The sequence below is a fragment of the Mytilus edulis genome, chromosome 11 (genome assembly GCF_963676685.1).
Source record: "Mytilus edulis chromosome 11, xbMytEdul2.2, whole genome shotgun sequence".
Lineage (NCBI taxonomy): Eukaryota > Metazoa > Mollusca > Bivalvia > Mytilida > Mytilidae > Mytilus > Mytilus edulis.
In genome coordinates this window covers 72,925,335-72,939,898 of record NC_092354.1, presented here as the reverse complement: position 1 = coordinate 72,939,898, position 14,564 = coordinate 72,925,335, and the positions used below count along the sequence as shown (strand labels likewise).

Below are 14,564 nucleotides of genomic sequence, written 5' to 3'. Positions count from 1 at the left end.
TTAACCGGGTTTTTTGTAAAACGTTCCCTTGATCCATGGCATCTACATGCTGAAACAAGTTTAAGGTTAAACCAAATTATCATTTTCCGGATTTAGATTGATATATGCGAAATAAAGAAATTGATCATATGTTTGCGTCTTTTCGAAAGTGCAGAAAAAAATTGATCGTTGATTTTTTCTTGAAATTTTGGCGGAGTGTTCTTGAAACAGTACTTGATTGATTGCAAAAGAAAAAAATATTGGTCCATGTGCTTGTTTTTTCAATAAAAGCCATATACCTTAATTTTTTACGACGTCTGTCAGTATGGCGCTAAATTACGTTATATAAAGTTTTAATCGCACCAACGTCGTGTAATCATTCCCGCCGTACACGACTATGCTGTCAAGTATATGAAGGTGTTTTCCAAAGCGTTGATACTTATCATAAAAATTCATAAGATGGTTATTCGTAAAATCGCTAAACATTTGTGCTAAACATGAGGCTAAACATTTACGAAATGGAATTTGGACAGGAACCTTTTCATAATAAAAAAGGATATAAAAAAGGATCCCAGCAGATTACTTTGTCAGATGTACGGCAAAACAGAAAAATCTTATAGAAGTATACAGGTGCAGCTCCGTCCGACATTAGTTTTAAATTGCTTCATGTACCGAAAGAGGATAGTCAACATTATTGCAAAGGCCCTTACATGGCAAAATGTGAACCAACTATAAATTAAGTGAGGTGATACCATTAATTAACAACCGTATAACCTTCAACAATGACAAAACCTGTCAGCCTTAAAAGGCCCCGACGTACTTGGATTTTTTTTCTGTTTACATTCAAAAGATAATCATCTTTCAAATTTAGATTATAAGGAGTACTTCCTGTTCTATAGTTTGAGCTGTTTTGTGCAATTTCATGTCATAATTGGCTCAGTCGACTGAAAATGAAGTTGTAGTATAACATTTCATAGGAAGTACAGCAGCTAGTATTAGAGAATAATATTCAAGGATGTTTTTATAGATAAGCTGCATTACCTTTCATACGGCGTTACTGTATGAATATTGGCGTACTTGCTTGTCTAAGTAGAGCTTGAATATATTGAAAACACTTTATTTGTTCTTCTGTCCGATCGTCTAACTATAATTGTGTTAATTACTTTTCTCAGAAACAACGCTTGACAGCGACGAGTTTTAACGTGTGTACACTTTCTGATCTGTCTGTCTGTCTGCAATTAGTGTACATTTGTCGATACTTCAATTTATATCTCTCAATACATTGAAGTACAAAAGGGAGATGATTACACAAATAAGAAGACGTGGTATGATTACCAATGAGGCAAATCTCAACCAGAGACCAAATGACAAAGACGTAAACGACTATAGGACATCGGACGGCCTTCAACAATGATTAAGACCCATACCGCTCAGTCAGCTATGAAAAGACCCTACATGACAAATGCAAAACAACTCAAACGGGAAACTTACGGCCTGAGTTAAGTACAAAACAATGAACGAAATACAAATATGATATACAATAACAAACGACACCATTGAATTGCAAGCCTTTTTAACAGCATGTGAACGGACGTTTTCTTGTTTTGGTCTATAACATCCAGATTGATATACACAAAAAATAAACCAATTAAACAAACTAACGTGTGAAAATTCTGCATCTATTGGCAATATTTTGCTTAAATTCAAACAAAAAAGACACCAATGTAATTTTTTTTAAACTTTTTAACGGACTTTTATTGACACCTTTTCTACATACACATATAATATCATATATTTTTAAAAAATAAATTAAACTCTGCAATTTTTTTTATGTACCAAGGCAAGTCCAGAACAGGATGAGAGACTTCTTTATTTATAATTTTATTTACGAATAGGGGTGTTGTACGACCTTGTCCACCCATGAGGGCCTCGCATATGCAGTCGGTTTTGTTATTTTGTTGATTGTCTGTTAAATTCGGCCGTACAATAACAACACACTATTCAATTTGCAGTCTGCCCAATGCTATACAAGAAGAAGAAAATAAAGACACAAACTATTTTGATTCTGATTATCTTTCAATAAATGTTCTCGTCATGAAAAATATTGCACAACTGTACCCCACGTCGTAGTAATGACTTTTGTGAATGGATTTCAAATCTTCCAACACTAGACCCGATTCGGCCACCCTACGCGCCATATATTTTGTTAAAATTTTCTAATTAATCACGGGTTCAACGTTTTCTCATTTCTTTGAGTTTCATTAAAATAACATGTATATACTGATATCATAAATGTTCAATTAAATATTTGCCACTGGACGTTAAGCAGCAATAAGTGGCAATGAGACAACTCTCAATCCAGGTAACAATTTATAAAAGTAAACCATTATAGGTCAAGGTACGGCCTTCAACACGGATCTTTGGCACACACCAAACAGCAAGCTATAAAGGGCCCTAAAAATTACTAGTGTAAAACCATTCAAACGGGAAAACCAACGGTCCAATCTATATAAAATCTACACTCATAATTAGCTATTGCAGCTTTTGTCACGTTTCTGCTGATGTCAAAAAAAGCAGGTCCTTCTGTCATGTTTGTTCCGTAATGTGTCTTATTTGTTAAAATGTTATTCAGCATGTTACAGTTTAAGCAACGAATAGTAGGATAGCTCCGAAATCCTTGCAATTTTTCTTTCTCTTAGTATGTTGAGGAGATTCCGTTTTGCCGTACAGTTTTGTCAGTTATTCAGTGCTTTTGTCAGACTAAAAAGCTCCACAATTCTTCTTCCGTCTTTCCATGTTATACTGTCAGAGCTCTCTTCTGTGTCTTTTACCTTTTCTTCAATTCGTCATGCAAAGTTGTATTTGATTTATTTTTGTTCATCTCCAGTATTTCCTTTGATCTCACTGCTCTTTGGCGGATTTCGCCGTCTTTAAGAAAGGACAAAGCCGCTTGTTTAGCAGGTACTTTTTTGGAAATTCACGCAATCTGATTATGACGTCAGTGAGTATTCTGCGAAAATATGACTTCATTTAAAGCGACGTCGTGAAACGTTAACGTTCTTATTCGAAACACCGCGAAATTACAACGTTCTGGTTACCAACGTCGCGAAAACAACACGAAAAGTTTTGAAAACAGTATTATCTGCCCCTGCTACTGTATCGTATTCCCTTAAGAGAATTGTTTATATCTATTGACGTAAGCTCCCTTTCGTTTTTTTTTAATTTCAGATTTTAAGTTTTGGATTTATGGGGCTTTATTCATAAAAAAGGGGGGATTTTCAACACTTCGGACAATAACTCAAAAAGGCTTTCACCAATGTCCATGAAACTTTGGTGAATTGTTTATATCTATTGATGTAAGCTCCCTTTCAATTTTTATAAATTTCAGATTTTAAGTTTTGGATTTATGGGGCTTTATTCATAAAAAAAAGGGGGATTTACAACACTTCGGACAATAACTCAAAAAGGCTTTCACCAATGTCCATGAAACTTTGGTGAATTGTTTATATCTATTGATGTAAGCTCCCTTTCAATTTTTATAAATTTCAGATTTTAAGTTTTGGATTTATGGGGCTTTATTCATAAAAAAAAGGGTGATTTTCAACACTTCGGACAATAACTCAAAAAGGCTTTCACCAATGTCCATGAAACTTTGGTGAATTGTTTATATCTATTGATGTAAGCTCCCTTTTAATTTTTATAAATTTCAGATTTTAAGTTTTGGATTTATGGGGCTTTATTCATAAAAAAAAGGGTGATTTTCAACACTTCGGACAATAACTCAAGAAGGCTTTTACCAATGTCCATGAAACTTTGGTGAATTGTTTATATCTATTGATGTAAGCTCCCTTTCAATTTTAATAAATTTCAGATTTTACATTTCCGTGTTATGAATTTTTATGCTTAAAAAAGGGGGGATTTTCGAATTTTGGGACAATGACTAACACTTTCACAAAATTTTATGCAACTTTGATAAATTGTTTATATCTATTGACATAAGCTCCCTTTTCATTTTTATAAATTTTAGATTTTACGTTTTCTTAAGTAATGAATTTTTAAACCTAAAAAAGGGGGATTTTATGAAACTTTGGTGAATATATTAATGTAACATCCCTTTTGATTTGTATATATATTTCTAGTTGATCATATAAATTCATTTAAAGCATAAAAAACAAGTTAAAAGAGCAACGGGCGTATCATGCGCTTTATCATGCGCTAAAGCGCAGCCCTTTATTTGAAATGGTCTAAAGTTAGAAAAGTGCTTGAAATTAGATACTGTTTGAAAATAAGATATTTATGTATAGACCATTTGAATGTGTTGAATATTTCAGTATTTTGACTTTTGTTGTCCTGTTAAATCTTCCACCCTTCCATTTATAAATGTCTGGTAACCTGGTTACATAAAAATAATTATTAGCAATGTGCAATGGCATTTCTATGATATAACTTGTTTTATGATATGAAAAATGATTAAGTAGAGATACCATGTTTACTGCAAAGATATAGGAGTTCTTACAGCTTAGGTTAAGTATCTACATGTAGAATATGATAAAAGTAGTTAGATTCCAAGGTTACTGCATAATTCTGGAATGACATTGTAAAACGTGGTATGGTACAGTGGAATGGTAATTTATGCATACCATGGTATAGTGATGTGTAAACCATGTCATCATACCATACCTTGTTTTACAGTAAGCCTTCTGGAATCCCTCTTGACTTATTAAAGAAGACATGCACTTGCACGATAAATGTAGTTGTTATACACAGCATTGTATAAATCATTTTTTATACAGACCTACATCAGAGATTCAATGTTTACATTTTCTTACAAGAGCCATCTTAGGAATGTTAAGAGATGATGAGGATAGTGCAGTTTTCTGACGTTTTTATGATGAAAATTCATTTTTGGCCTTGCATATTTTGAAAGCAAAAAATCTTAATACATTTGCATAAAAAAAAGTTCAGTTCCTTCTCCTTGTCAATTTTCTACTGTGGAAGTACTTTTATTCCTCAGGGGTACCAATTTTCAAGGCTCTTCCTTGAATTTATGTGGCCAAAGAAGTAAAACAATTGGGTACTGTCCAAGTCCAGCCATGGAAAGATACCCATTAAATCATCTAGATGATACATTAAATACAAGCACCTGCATAATGTATCTTACAACTGCAGATATATGATTATAAATATGCTATCTATTAAGTCCTAAACAAATGATAACTTTATATATTTTCTATTCCATAAAGAAACTTTTTTGTTCATTAAACATGTTTAAAGTGGGACTCTCTGGCTCTTTGTATTTTAATTGTTTGTTATCTTGAGTCAGAGACAATAGTTGTGCTTTGAAAATTATATGACCACATGACCTGGAGTGGTGCAGATTTGTGATTTTTTTTATCTGTGAGTTTTTGCTTCCAATTTTACTGACTCAAATAAAATTAATTATGAATTGAGTTTCTTATTTTATATGATAAGAATTAAAGTAGCAGTGGCGGATCCAGAAATTTTCATAAGTGGGGGCCCACTGACTGACCTAAGAGGGGGCCCGCTCCAGTCACGCTTCAGTGATTCCCTATATAAGCAACATAATTTTTTTCCAAAAAGGGGGGGGGGCCCTAAATCCGCCTCTGAGTAGCAACTTTAGATTCTAGGCCAGGATTTTTTAATTTATTGGTTTACGGATCCGCCGACCCGATTTTGCTGATTTCCAGAATAAAAATAAAATTCACTTTTCACGCTTTTTTATTCCCGCCGACCTTAACAAATGCATTATCCCTGAAAAATAATTAAAATATTTTTTTTCCTGAAATGAAATGCATTAATCACTAACAAAATTGACAACACTTTCTGGTGTGAAAAAAAACCCCTTCCAGTTTACGTTTCTAAATATAGACAAATCAATTATAACTGACCTTGAAATGTCGTTTGCGCAAATAATTTTGCGGAACGAAACTTGTGTTTAAAACCAATTACACAATAAGTTCGTTTACCTTATTTGTCATCAGTCCGTAAGATGCATCATCTCATAGAAATAGACTTGTCCAAATGTGGACAAGGTGAAGGCATCAAATTAAAGAACTGAATATTAACAAATCATTAGGAATTTTCTTGTTTTTATAGGTAATAAAAAAAATGTCGTTCATTTGGATAAAAAAACGGGAATGCAAGACAACAGATTAACCCGATATCGTTTTTCCAGTGGACGATTCTATTAGGTTTTTGACACGTGTGTTGAAACTTATTTTCGTACGACGTTTATGCATTTTTTCTTTATCAGTTTTCATGCTTGAAGATCATTATTTACCAAGTTTTCTGGAATTGATTAAGAGCTACGCGAATCTATTTTTCTTGTTTCTGAAATGATGATTTAATTAAGTCTTTGTCCGTGCATCCCCTTTTTTTTAGGTAAATTACTAGACAATGTCATGCATAGTTTATAACAGCTGAGCAATAATATTTCATCGAACTAAAATTTTAGAAATGATGGTAAAATAGCATAACAAACATATTGCTAGAAAGGTGAAATATATATTGATTTTGCATATTTTTTTGTCTTCAAAGATGATTTTTTTTCTTCTTTTTTTTCCCGACCGACCGACCCGACTTTTTCATGGGTAAAATCCGTAAACCAACAAATTAAAAAACCGTGGCCTTACCATGTTTGTTAAGTGATATGTTTATGGCACAATTAACACCTTTTGTGACCTTTAAACAATAAATTCTCAGTTACACATGCTCTCGGTATCAAATGCAATTTATTCATTGTTTCAAATGGCTGTTGTTCAAAATACAATCTTCATTCAGTTTTGTTTTCAGGAATCAGAAATCAGAAATCCACAAAGTCAAAATGAAAGTTACAACTCCACAATCTTTTCTTTAATAAACCACACAATTGTTACCCAAAGATAAAACTATTGTCATTATATCATAGATTTTCCTTATTTTATCAATGTTGAATTATTTGAAGCAGTTATATTTTTTAGAACACATGCTTAAGATAGATGACCTGAGCTGAGTTAGATTTGGCTAAAAATTTTAAGTTTTGGTTAAAGTTCAATTGTTTACCATCAAGTTGTGGTCATATCAACTTAAAGCTTATTACATGGTGTCAAAAGAAACTTAAGATTTTTTTTAATTTATGACGTGGGATAATTATACCGGTAATTATTTTACCACTTTGAATATGTTTAACGTCATAGGAAGAAAAAAAAAAGTGAATTGTAAAATCTATCGATATGGTTTTTGAAATGTCAAAAACCTGACATATACGCTACTATTTCAGGAAGTACTAATATATATTATATTGTGTGAAGCTGCTTTTCAACATTTTAGTTTTCTGACTGAATAAACATTTTGGTAAGTCAAGCAAAAATTTTCTAAATAACAAAGATCAATTCATTTTAATTTATGGAAAATGAAAAAAAAATGCATTTTATATATCAGTCAAACAGTATTCAGTAATTTCTACATTTGGAACAGAATATATTTCTTTTTACTGTCGTGTTCAGATTTCTAGAGATAAATTACATCGATGATATCTATGATGAGTTTATTTACATTGTGGTTGTGACTTTACACAGGGGTTCAGTTTAAAAAGTTTTGTTTCTTTACACAAAATTTAATTTACACAAGGTTAAACTTACACCAGAGTTCAAATTACAATGGTTTCTACTTAAAACAGGATTCACTTTACACACAGGGTTTGGTCAACTAAGGCTTCTACTATACACATGTTTCTACTTTACACTGGACTCAGTGTACACCAGTCTATACTTTACACCATTTGTACACAGAGCTCAGTTAACACAGGTTTATAATTTACACAGGATTGAGATTACACAGGACAGTTTACACAAGGCTTTAGTTAGTTTACACAGAAGCATTTACAAAGGGCTTAGTTTACACAGGAGGGTTTACACAAGAGGGTTTACACAGGGTTTAGTTTAGACAGGAGGATTTATGCAGGGTTTTATGAGTTTACACATTGTTAGCTCACCTGTCCCGAAGGGACAAGTGAGCTTATGCCATCACTTGGCGTCCGTCGTCGTCTGTCGTCCGTCGTCTGTCGTCGTCTGTCGTCGTAAACTATTTCAAGAATCTTCTCCTCTGAAACTACTGGGCCGAATACTTTCAAACTTTAACTGAATGTTCCTTAGGGTATCTAATTTATAAATTGTATCCGAAGTTTTGATCTATCAACAAACATGGTCGCCATTGCTAAAAATAGAACATAAGGGTCAAATGCAGTTTTTGGCTTATAACTCAAAAACCAAAGCATTTAGAGCAAATCTGACATGGGGTAATATTGTTTATCAGGTCAAGATCTATCTGCCCTGAAATTTTCAGATGAATCAGACAACCCGTTGTTGGGTTGCTGCCCCTGAATTGGTAATTTTAAGGAAATTTGGCTGTTTTTGGTTATTATCTTGAATATTATTAGCTCACCTGGCCCGAAGGGCCAAGTGAGCTTTTCCCATCACTTTGCGTCCGGCGTCCGGCGTCGTCCGTCGTCTGTCGTCCGTCGTCCGTCGTCGTTAACTTTTACAAAAATCTTCTCCTCTGAAACTGCTGGGCCAAATTAAACCAAACTTGGCCACAATCATCATTGGGGTATCTAGTTTAAAAAATGTGTGGCGTGACCCCGCCAACCAACCAAGATGGCCGCCATGGCTAAAAATAGAACATAGGGGTAAAATGCAGTTTTTGGCTTATAACTCAAAAACCAAAGCATTTAGAGCAAATCTGACATGGGGTAAAATTGTTTATCAGTTCAAGATCTATCTGCCCTGAAATTTTCAGATGAATCAGACAACCCGTTGTTGGGTTGGTGCCCCTGAATATGTAATTTTAAGGAAATTTTGCTGTTTTTGGTTATTATCTTGAATATTGTTATAGATAAAGATAAACTGTAAACAGCAATAATGTTCAGCAAAGTAAGATTTACAAATAAGTCAACATGACCGAAATGGTCAGTTGACCCCTTTAGGAGTTATTGCCCTTTATAGTCAATTTTTAACCATTTTTCGTAAATCTTAGTAATCTTTTAGAAAAATCTTCTCCTCTGAAACTACTGGGCCAAATTTAACCAAACTTAGCCATAATCATCATTGGGGTATCTAATTAAAAAAATGTGTCCGGTAAATCGGCCAACAAACCAAGATGGCCGCCATGGCTAAAAATAAAACATGGGGGTAAAATGCAGTTTTTGGCTTATAACTCAAAAACCAAAGCATTAAGAGCAAATCTGACAGGAAGTAAAATTGTTGATCAGGTCAAGATCTATCTGCCCTGGAATTTTCAGATGAATCGGATAATCGGTTGTTAGGTTGCTGCCCCTGAATATGTAATTTTGAGGAAATTTTGCTGTTTTTTTGTTATTATCTTGAATATTATTATAGATAGAGATAAACTGTAAACAGCAATAATGTACAGCAAAGTAAGAACTAAAAATAAGTCACTATGACCAAAATAGTCAATTGACCCCCTAAGGAGTCATTGCCCTTCATAGTCAATTTTTAACAATTTTCTTAGAATTTGAAGATTTTCAATAACATTTTCCACAGAAAGTACTGTTATAGATAGAGATAATTGTAAGCAGCAAGAATGTTTAGTAAAGACTTTACTACTTTAAGTAAGATCTACAAACACATCACCATCACCAAAACACAATTTTGTCATGAATCCATCTGTGTCCATTGTTTAATATTCACATAGACCAAGGTGAGCGACACAGGCTCTTTAGAGCCTCTAGTTATAGATAGAGATAAACTGTAAACTGGAATAATGTTCAGCAAAGTAAGATTTACAAATAAGTCAACATGACGGAAATGGTCAGTTGACCCCTTTAGGAGTTATTGCCCTTTATAGTCAATTTTTAACCATTTTTCGTAAATCTTAGTAATCTTTTACAAAAATCTTCTCCTCTGAAACTTCTGGGCCAAATACTTCCAAACTTTAATTGAATGTTCCTTAGGGTATCTAGTTTGTAAATTGTATCCGAAGTTATGATCTATCAACAAACATGGTCGCCATTGCTAAAAATAGAACATAGGGGTCAAATGCAGTTTTTGGCTTATAACTCAAAAACCAAAGCATTTAGAGGAAATCTGACATGTGGTAATATTGTTTATCAGGTCAAGATCTATCTGCCCTGAAATTTTCAGATGAATCAAACAACCTGTTGTTGGGTTGCTGCCCCTGAATTGGTAATTTTAAGGAAATTTTGCTGTTTTTGGTTATTATCTTGAATATTATTATAGATAGAGATAAACTGTAAACAGGAATAATGTTCAGCAAAGTAAGATTTACAAATAAGTCAACACTACGGAAATGGTCAGTTGACCCCTTTAGGAGTTATTGCCCTTTATAGTCAATTTTTAATCATTTTTCGTAAATCTTAGTAATCTTTTACAAAAATCTTCTCCTCTGAAACTACTGGGCCAAATACTTCCAAACTTTAACTGAATGTTCCTTAGGGTATCTAGTTTGTAAATTGTATCCGAAGTTGTGATCTATCAACAAACATGGTCGCCATTGCTAAAAATAGAACATAGGGGTCAAATGCAGTTTTTGGCTTATAACTCAAAAACCAAAGCATTTAGAGCAAATCTGACATGGGATAATATTGTTTATCAGGTCAAGATCTATCTGCCCTGAAATTTTCAGATGAATCAGACAACCTGTTGTTGGGTTACTGGCCCTGAATTGGTAATTTTAAGGAAATTTTGCTGTTTTTGGTTATTAGCTCACCTGTCCCGAAGGGACAAGTGAGCTTATGCCATCACTTGGCGTCCGTCGTCGTCCGTCGTCTGTCGTCGTCTGTCGTCGTCGTAAACTATTTCAAGAATCTTCTCCTCTGAAACTACTGGGCCAAATACTTTCAAACTTTAACTGAATGTTCCTTAGGGTATCTAATTAATAAATTGTATCCGAAGTTTTGATCTATCAACAAACATGGTCGCCATTGCTAAAAATAGAACATAGGGGTCAAATGCAGTTTTTGGCTTATAACTCAAAAACCAAAGCATTTAGAGCAAATCTGACATGGGGTAATATTGTTTATCAGGTCAAGATCTATCTGCCCTGAAATTTTCAGATGAATCAGACAACCCGTTGTTGGGTTACTGCCCCTGAATTGATAATTTTAAGGAAATTTGGCTGTTTTTGGTTATTATCTTGAATATTATTATAGATAGAGATAAACTGTAAACAGGAATAATGTTCAGCAAAGTAAGATTTACAAATAAGTCAACATGACGGAAATGGTCAGTTGACCCCTTTAGGAGTTATTGCCCTTTATAGTCAATTTTTAATCATTTTTCGTAAATCTTAGTAATCTTTTACAAAAATCTTCTCCTCTGAAACTACTGGGCCAAATACTTTCAAACTTTAACTGAATGTTCCTTAGGGTATCTAATTTATAAATTGTATCCGAAGTTTTGATCTATCAACAAACATGGTCGCCATTGCTAAAAATAGAACATAAGGGTCAAATGCAGTTTTTGGCTTATAACTCAAAAACCAAAGCATTTAGAGCAAATCTGACATGTGGTAATATTGTTTATCAGGTCAAGATCTATCTGCCCTGAAATTTTCAGATGAATCAGACAACCCGTTGTTGGGTTACTGCCCCTGAATTGGTAATTTTAAGGAAATTTGGCTGTTTTTGGTTATTATCTTGAATATTATTAGCTCACCTGGCCCGAAGGGCCAAGTGAGCTTTTCCCATCACTTTGCGTCCGGCGTCCGGCGTCGTCCGTCGTCTGTCGTCCGTCGTCCGTCGTCGTTAACTTTTACAAAAATCTTCTCCTCTGAAACTGCTGGGCCAAATTAAACCAAACTTGGCCACAATCATCATTGGGGTATCTAGTTTAAAAAATGTGTGGCGTGACCCCGCCAACCAACCAAGATGGCCGCCATGGCTAAAAATAGAACATAGGGGTAAAATGCAGTTTTTGGCTTATAACTCAAAAACCAAAGCATTTAGAGCAAATCTGACATGGGGTAAAATTGTTTATCAGTTCAAGATCTATCTGCCCTGAAATTTTCAGATGAATCAGACAACCCGTTGTTGGGTTGGTGCCCCTGAATATGTAATTTTAAGGAAATTTTGCTGTTTTTGGTTATTATCTTGAATATTGTTATAGATAAAGATAAACTGTAAACAGCAATAATGTTCAGCAAAGTAAGATTTACAAATAAGTCAACATGACCGAAATGGTCAGTTGACCCCTTTAGGAGTTATTGCCCTTTATAGTCAATTTTTAACCATTTTTCGTAAATCTTAGTAATCTTTTAGAAAAATCTTCTCCTCTGAAACTACTGGGCCAAATTTAACCAAACTTAGCCATAATCATCATTGGGGTCTCTAATTAAAAAAATGTGTCCGGTAAATCGGCCAACAAACCAAGATGGCCGCCATGGCTAAAAATAAAACATGGGGGTAAAATGCAGTTTTTGGCTTATAACTCAAAAACCAAAGCATTAAGAGCAAATCTGACAGGAAGTAAAATTGTTGATCAGGTCACGATCTATCTGCCCTGGAATTTTCAGATGAATCGGATAATCGGTTGTTAGGTTGCTGCCCCTGAATATGTAATTTTGAGGAAATTTTGCTGTTTTTTTGTTATTATCTTGAATATTATTATAGATAGAGATAAACTGTAAACAGCAATAATGTACAGCAAAGTAAGAACTAAAAATAAGTCACTATGACCAAAATAGTCAATTGACCCCCTAAGGAGTCATTGCCCTTCATAGTCAATTTTTAACAATTTTCTTAGAATTTGAAGATTTTCAATAACATTTTCCACAGAAAGTACTGTTATAGATAGAGATAATTGTAAGCAGCAAGAATGTTTAGTAAAGACTTTACTACTTTAAGTAAGATCTACAAACACATCACCATCACCAAAACACAATTTTGTCATGAATCCATCTGTGTCCATTGTTTAATATTCACATAGACCAAGGTGAGCGACACAGGCTCTTTAGAGCCTCTAGTTATAGATAGAGATAAACTGTAAACTGGAATAATGTTCAGCAAAGTAAGATTTACAAATAAGTCAACATGACGGAAATGGTCAGTTGACCCCTTTAGGAGTTATTGCCCTTTATAGTCAATTTTTAACCATTTTTCGTAAATCTTAGTAATCTTTTACAAAAATCTTCTCCTCTGAAACTTCTGGGCCAAATACTTCCAAACTTTAATTGAATGTTCCTTAGGGTATCTAGTTTGTAAATTGTATCCGAAGTTATGATCTATCAACAAACATGGTCGCCATTGCTAAAAATAGAACATAGGGGTCAAATGCAGTTTTTGGCTTATAACTCAAAAACCAAAGCATTTAGAGGAAATCTGACATGTGGTAATATTGTTTATCAGGTCAAGATCTATTTGCCCTGAAATTTTCAGATGAATCAAACAACCTGTTGTTGGGTTGCTGCCCCTGAATTGGTAATTTTAAGGAAATTTTGCTGTTTTTGGTTATTATCTTGAATATTATTATAGATAGAGATAAACTGTAAACAGGAATAATGTTCAGCAAAGTAAGATTTACAAATAAGTCAACACTACGGAAATGGTCAGTTGACCCCTTTAGGAGTTATTGCCCTTTATAGTCAATTTTTAATCATTTTTCGTAAATCTTAGTAATCTTTTACAAAAATCTTCTCCTCTGAAACTACTGGGCCAAATACTTCCAAACTTTAACTGAATGTTCCTTAGGGTATCTAGTTTGTAAATTGTATCCGAAGTTGTGATCTATCAACAAACATGGTCGCCATTGCTAAAAATAGAACATAGGGGTCAAATGCAGTTTTTGGCTTATAACTCAAAAACCAAAGCATTTAGAGCAAATCTGACATGGGATAACATTGTTTATCAGGTCAAGATCTATCTGCCCTGAAATTTTCAGATGAATCAGACAACCTGTTGTTGGGTTACTGGCCCTGAATTGGTAATTTTAAGGAAATTTTGCTGTTTTTGGTTATTAGCTCACCTGTCCCGAAGGGACAAGTGAGCTTATGCCATCACTTGGCGTCCGTCGTCGTCCGTCGTCTGTCGTCGTCTGTCGTCGTCGTAAACTATTTCAAGAATCTTCTCCTCTGAAACTACTGGGCCAAATACTTTCAAACTTTAACTGAATGTTCCTTAGGGTATCTAATTTATAAATTGTATCCGAAGTTTTGATCTATCAACAAACATGGTCGCCATTGCTAAAAATAGAACATAGGGGTCAAATGCAGTTTTTGGCTTATAACTCAAAAACCAAAGCATTTAGAGCAAATCTGACACGGGGTAATATTGTTTATCAGGTCAAGATCTATCTGCCCTGAAATTTTCAGATGAATCGGACAATCCGTTGTTGGGTTGCTGCCCCTGAATTGGTAATTTTAAGGAAATTTGGCTGTTTTTGGTTATTATCTTGAATATTATTATAGATAGAGATAAACTGTAAACAGGAATAATGTTCAGCAAAGTAAGATTTACAAATAAGTCAACATGACGGAAATGGTCAGTTGACCCCTTTAGGAGTTATTGCCCTTTATAGTCAATTTTTAATCATTTTTCGTAAATCTTAGTAATC

General features: G+C 34.0%; 1 protein-coding gene across 6 annotated transcripts in view; it reads left to right on the top strand.

Annotated features, from left to right (window-relative positions):
* Positions 1-14,564, top strand: part of LOC139496231 (hydroxysteroid 11-beta-dehydrogenase 1-like protein) — a 98,720-nt gene that overhangs the window by 10,730 nt on the left and 73,426 nt on the right. The window contains exon 1 of one of the 6 annotated variants that reach the window (XM_071284721.1): positions 7,152-7,332. The exons of 4 other annotated variants lie outside the window; for them this stretch is intronic. The gene's annotated coding sequence lies outside the window, so the exon portion shown is untranslated. Of the gene's footprint in view, positions 1-7,151; positions 7,333-14,564 lie in introns of those variants that run through there. One more of the 6 variants, XM_071284715.1, reaches the window with a different exon arrangement.